This window comes from Narcine bancroftii, chromosome 9 (genome assembly GCF_036971445.1).
Source record: "Narcine bancroftii isolate sNarBan1 chromosome 9, sNarBan1.hap1, whole genome shotgun sequence".
NCBI lineage: Eukaryota > Metazoa > Chordata > Chondrichthyes > Torpediniformes > Narcinidae > Narcine > Narcine bancroftii.
In genome coordinates, this window is record NC_091477.1 from 80234764 (window position 1) to 80241433 (window position 6670).

Sequence of the window (6670 nt, forward strand, 5' to 3'; positions counted from 1 at the left end):
GGGGAACATACATGAGGGGAAATTTCTTTACGCAAAGGCTGGTAGGGATGTGGAATGAGCTTCCGACACGTGGTTGAGGCGGGATCATTGGTTACATTTAAGGATAGACTGGATAGTTACATGGAGAGGAGAGGACTGGAGGGGTATGGACCAGGTGCTGGTCAGTGGGACTAGGAGGGTGGGGATTTGTTACAGCATGGACTAGTAGGGCCGAACTGGCTTGTTCTGTGCTATAAGTTATATGGTTATATGGTTATATGGTGTAGCCCACTGAAATAGTTGTAGTGGTCCAATATTGGTGGTCTGAGCTTGGTTGATTCTTAATGGATAGATGATACATGTTCAAATAGTGTCAGATTGGAATTTTTCTCAGGGGTGTTTCATGAGCTTCATTCTGAGTCAAAACATGATGGAACTGGAAGAAAATTCATGGACTTTATGCGAAAACTCCCCGATTTTCTTTACAGAAACTTAATTTCAGGTAACTTCAATTGCATTGGATACATAAACATTATGGTTTAGAATTTAAAAACTTTCTTGTTAAATGGCTGCTTAGTTTTCTAGCAGCTATTTTTAAATCTGCTGCAAAATTGCCAATAAATAACATGCTGCAGCATCTCCTATCTTTTGATTCTATGTCTGTCCTGTGTCTTACATAAATGATGAGGAAAGGATATTAAGTAAATGCTCTTAATGGCCATTAATCTTTTGTGGTTCTTTTTGTTTTAGTCTGCCCAGTTCAGATTCTAATTTGTGTCATAATGTACAATATATAGAAGAAAGACAGGTCAAAAATGTTTGGCCATGAACTATTGTAATTTCATAAGACTAGCATTGGCCAAAACTGTTCATAGAATATTCCTCACTGAGAAATCATCTTACAATGACATAGTGACATACATTCCAGTTCCCCTATTGTAATAACAGGTCTACGGTGGATGCCATCTCACTGGCTCTACACAAAGACCTGGAATACCTGGACAGCAAAGATGCATACATCAGGGTGTGCTTTATTGATTACAGTACAGCATTTAACACCATCGTCCCCTCAAAATTGATCAGCAAATTTCAAGACAGATGACTCAACACCCCGATGAGCAACTGGATCCTGAATTTCATCACATCCTGATCACAATCAGTGACAATATCCAACAGTACAGGGCTGTGTTCTTAGCCCTTGCTCTACTCACTTTATATCTATGACTGTGTGTCCTGGTATGACAATAGCACCATCTAAAAATTTGCCAACGATACCATGGCAGTGGTTGTATGAAGAAAGGTGATGAGTCAGCATACAGGAGGAAGATTGAAAACTTGGCTGAATGGAGCACCAACAGCAATCTCACACTCAATGTCATCAAAACCAAGGAGCTGATTATGAACTTTAGAAAGGGAAAATCAGAGATCATTGGGGGATCAGAGGTGGAGAGGGTGAGCAATTTAAGTTCTTGGGAGTCACTATCTCAGAGGAACTTTCCTGGACCCAACACACCAATGGCATCATGAAGAAAGCACGTCAGCACCTCTACTTGCTCAGGAGATGGCAGAAGTTTCATATGACATCAGAAACCCTGACAAATTTCTACAGAGGTGTGGTGGAAAGTGTGCTGTCCAGCTGCATTATGGTCTGGTATGGAAACACCAATGCCCCTGAGCAAAAAGCCCTTAAAAAGGTAATGGACACAGCCAGGTCATCACAGGCAAAATAAACCCTCACTGTTGAGTATGTCTACAGGGATTGCTGCCAATGGAGTGCAGCAGCAATCATCAAAGATCCACACCACCCAGCACACTCTCTGTTCTCATTGCTACCATCAGGAAAGAGGTACAGGTGCCACAAGACTCATACTATCAGTTTCAGGAACACCTGCTACCCCTCCACCATCAAACTCCTCAATGGCAAACTCAATCAGAGAACTCATTTAAGAACTCTTACTTGTGCACTTTATTGATTTTCTTTTTGTTCTCTCTGTATTTCACAGTCAGTTTGTTTACATTGGTTATCTGATTACAGTTCTTTGTTTACATGTTTTATGCTGTGTACAATTTATTTTTTGCACTACCAATTAGTGGTAATTCTGCCATGCCCGCAGGAAAAAAGAATCTCAGTATTGTATTTGATGTTGCGTAAAACTCCAAACATCATCACCAGTATTTTAATGCATGATTATCCATTATGTAGGTAATGAAAGCCTGGCCAATGGAATGTGTTTTACACCAGAAATAAAAACTGCTTTCCTGTGAAAAAAATATAAAACTGAAGATTAATATCAATTCAATCAGATACTTAATAGATTTTTACACATTTTGAATTTCTATATCCCAAGGAAATGCTGGAAACTTACCTTCAGAAATACCATTACTGGTGAACGTTTCAAACTAACTGAGGTGGTGTTTGGTGAGATCCTGTTTTGTTTCGAATGAGTTTCCATTGTGTCACATTTATAATCATTTCAGGTGTTCTTGTGGAGATCCATTTTTATCTTTCAGACTATGTTTAGAGATGAGAATTATTTATTTGATGGCAAATGTCTCTGATCTATCTATGAGCTTCATCCCAAACCTGAAACCAAATGTGGTGAACAGAAAAACATGATTCACAGAACTGTGTAGATAAGATTGCAATCTCTGTGAAAAGGACAGGATGTGATGAGAAATTAGGTGGTATTGATGTACAAGGACTGCTTAAAGAAATCTCTTGGTGCCTGCCCCATTGACCACCGCCAGAGGGCTGATATCGCCTCCAACCGTGCATCTTGGCGCTTCACAGTTCGGCGGGCAGCAACCTCCTTTGAAGAAGACCGCAGAACCCACCTCACTGACAAAAGACAAAGGAGGAAAAACCCAACACCCAACCCCAACTCACCAATTTTCCCTTGCAACCGCTGCAACCATGCCTGCCTGTCCCGCATCGGACTTGTCAGTCACCAACGAGCCTGCAGCAGACGTGGACATACCCCTCCATAAATCTTCGTCCGCGAAGCCAAGCCAAAGGTGTTCAAATAAACCTTTGTGTGTTTATGCATGAGTCTCTAATTTACAACGTATAGGTGCAGTAGGTGATTAAGAAGGCAAATGGTGCATCAGCGTTTATTGCATGAGAATTTCAGTGCAAGAGTAAGGAAATGCCATCATAATTGTTTAGGACCTTGGAGGAGGCTGTACTTGGAGTATTATACACAGTTTTAGTCTCCATACTACAATGAGAATGTATCTGCCAATGGAGCAAATGCTGCAACGATTCAGGGAGAAGTACTAGAATAAAAGAAAGATCATTGAAGTGCAGTATACAAAAGTGCAGGAGAAACAGCAGTTCCCGCAGCATCCATGGGAAGTATAAGGCAGTTGACATTTCAAGCCCGAGTCCTTCTTCAGGAGTGCAAAAAAGCAGGCAAATGCCTGAAGATAAAAGGTGGAGGGAGGTGGGGAAGGGTGGAAACACACGCTAACAGGTAAAAGTCAATAGATGGGCACAGGTGAGAAAGAAGCTGAGAAGTGATCAGGGGAGAGGACAAAGAGCTAAGAAAGATAGCTTTCTAATAGGTGATAGAAAATTGCGGAGGTTGGGTATGACATCAGAAGCCCTGGCAAATCCCCTCAAACGTGTGGTTGAAAGTGCCGACCGGATGGATCATGGTCTGGTATGGAAACACCAGTACCCCTGAGCATATGTGGACACAGCCCAGGACATCACACACAAAACTCTCCCCACCATCAAGGGAACACGGCTGTCGGAGAGCAGCAGCTATCATCAAGGATCATGCTCTGTTCTCCCTGCTACCATCAGGAAAGAGGTGTAGGTGCCACACGACTCACATCACCAGTTCAGGAACAGCTGCTTCCCCTCCATCGTCAGATTCCTCAACAACAAACTCAATCAGGGACTCATTTAAGGGCTCTTTTCTTTTGCACCTTATTGATTTTTTTTTGTTCTCTTTGCATTGCGCAGTTTTATTTACATTTATTTATCTGTTTACATTTTTAATTTACTTACATATGTATATTGTGCACAGTTTGTTTTTGCATTACCAATAAGTGGTCATTCTGCCTTGCCTGCAGATAAAAAAGAATTTCAGGGTTTTATGTGATGTCATGTATGTTCTCTGACAATAAATCTGAAATCAGAAGAGGGAGTTGGATGAAAGGTGACAGAGGGATGAGGAAAAGAGAAAGACTATGGGAGAGAGTGAATGAAAATTGGAGAAGTTGACATTGATGCCAAATGGTTGGAGACCTCCAAGACAGAGGATCGAATGTTTGTTTCACTTCAGCAAGATTGGTGCGCTGCTGGGCAGTCTTCAGGAATGCCATTCTAAACAACAGCAAAGTAGAAGCAGGTCAGTTTGGGACACCAGAATAACCTGTTTACAAGCAGTATGTCCATCAATGTTGTGTGATGTGGAAGCATGGCCTCCCTGCCTCTCTGGAATGTGTATATTGCGAGTGGCCAATGCTGGAGAAACTCAGCAGGTCAAGCAGTGTCCTTTATATAGCAAAGGTAAAAATACATAACCTATGTTTCAACTAGAGCCCTTCATCAAGGTATGGAAAAATGTTGGCAGACGTCCGATCAAAGGAGTAGGAGGAAATGTGGTCACCATACTCGCATGTCTGCCCATGGCCTCATGTAATATCTCACCATGACCACCTGCAAATTGGAGGAACAACACATGATTTTCTGTCTGAGCTCTCTCCAGCCAGATGGTGTTAACATCGACTTTTCCAATTTATGGTAACCAGCTCTCCTCTTCCCCCTCCCCCCTTTCCTGTTCTCCTCCCCTTCCGAGACTTACTTGGAAGTCACATCACCTGTCAGTCAAGGTTGAACTCTGGCCGTTAATTAGCGCACACCTTGCCATTAGCGAATTGAAATCACCGAGGATCAGCATTGGTTAGCAGCACAGATTACAGCAGCACTGTATTTAGCGCCAGCACAGAGCATTTTCACTCCCTCTGTTTCGTGTTTAAAGCTCTGGGCACTGCTCCATGCCACGTCGCTACTGTGGACATTGCCCAAAGGGTCACGGGCAAGGTGTGCACTATACTGAAGCTGAGCCGTATTATTGTGAAAGATCAATACTTGCAGTGGAGCTGCACCTCCTGTTGATTAGGGAACTGGGAGCATGTGCAAGAGTCCTTGTTTACAGAGGGTGATGCATCTCAAATATAGGTTTACCATTGTCGGGGTCTATCTGATGTCCGAGGTGAATCTCTGTATCGTCGCTTATGTGAATTAATAATTATGTACTGTTTAATGTTCTCCCCTGTTTGTTTCCCGTGTGTTAATAAAAGTTATGTGTGATTGGAACCCTTGTGCCCAGACTCATCTCTCTGTGATCCCATCGGGCCTGATATTCTTTTCATCACCTCAAAGACTTCTGCTGCATTGCTAGCCGTGGACACATTGATCTTCTTCAGATTTTTTATTCACCCTAACAATGATCCAGAATTCATAAGCATTTACAGCTAAGGTTCTTATAGGGTCATAGAATTATACTCCATGCAACCATCCAGGCCCAACACGCTCATGACAACCAGGGAGCACCCTTGTTAATCCCATCACTCAATTCATAGACTTCTAGGCCTAGTGCATTAAAGTGCTCATCTACACAGTTCCTAAAAGCCGAGAGTGACCCTACTTCAACCATTTCTCTCAGGCTATGCTGGATGAAGAAGATCCCCTTCAAATATCTTTTCTAAATCTCTTCCCCCGATTTACCCTAATTACCCTGTCATCTAGTTTTATCCACTTTCTGATATGGGGAAAGTTTCCTGCTCTCTACCCTATCTTCATAATTTTATATACCTTAAATATTTCCCTCCTAACCTTCTCTGCTCCATGGAGAACAGACATAGTTTCTCCAGTCATAACTAAACTGTTTGTTTACAGACAACATCCTGGTGAATCTCCTTTGTACCCTCTCTTGCATTATCACATCCTTCTTGTAGCATGGTGACCAGATCCGCATACAGTACTCCAGCTGAGGTCTGTTCTAGCATAAGTGCATATGTTCCTGTATATAATTGTGCAATAGTTGCCTTTTGTTGTCCAATTTTAGGGTAAAATTTAGAGGGTTCACTATTACACGCATACTACATTTGACCGTGGTAGGTACCTGGATGGTTCAATGCGTTGGGAGTTCTGATGGCTGGGGACCGGGTTGAGAGCTCAGATAGGTAGGCAAGTAGCCAGGGCTGGGTTGTAAGTTGGCATTTGGAGCGTCAGGAGCTTCAGTGGGTGGGCGTCCGGGTCCTTGGTGAGAGGCAGTGGTTGGGGCCTCAGGAGCTCCAGTGGGTGGGTGGCCAGGGCCAAAAATAGGGGGTTGACTTTTACATGTAATCATGAAAAATATCAGATTTTTGGGCCTGAAATAGGGGCCCAAGGTATCGACTTCTACACAGTAAGCATTGTGAGGGTGGCATTGGTTCGTGTAGCTGTTAGTGCAAAGCTACTTCAGTGCCAACGTCCCATGTTCCAATCCAGTGCTACCTAAAAGGAGTCTGTACGTTCTCCCCATGTCTGTGTGGGTTTCCTCCGGATGCTCCGGTTTCCTCCCACCTTTCAAAATGTATGAGGATGTAAGATTAATTGGGGCATTTGGAGAGCATGGGCTTGTGGGCTGGAAGTCTTGTTTCCGTGCTGAATGTCTACATTTAAATGTAGCCTCCC

The 6670-nt window shown here is 43.0% G+C and overlaps 1 long non-coding RNA gene across 1 annotated transcript; it reads right to left on the reverse strand.

Annotated features, from left to right (window-relative positions):
* Positions 1-1921: 1921 nt before the first annotated feature.
* Positions 1922-2551, reverse strand: LOC138742993 (uncharacterized). Its single transcript, XR_011344580.1, has 2 exons — positions 2346-2551; positions 1922-2238 (listed from the first exon to the last, which is right to left on the reverse strand). It is a non-coding gene; the product is annotated as an uncharacterized lncRNA (long non-coding RNA).
* Between the last annotated feature and the right edge of the window lie 4119 nt (positions 2552-6670).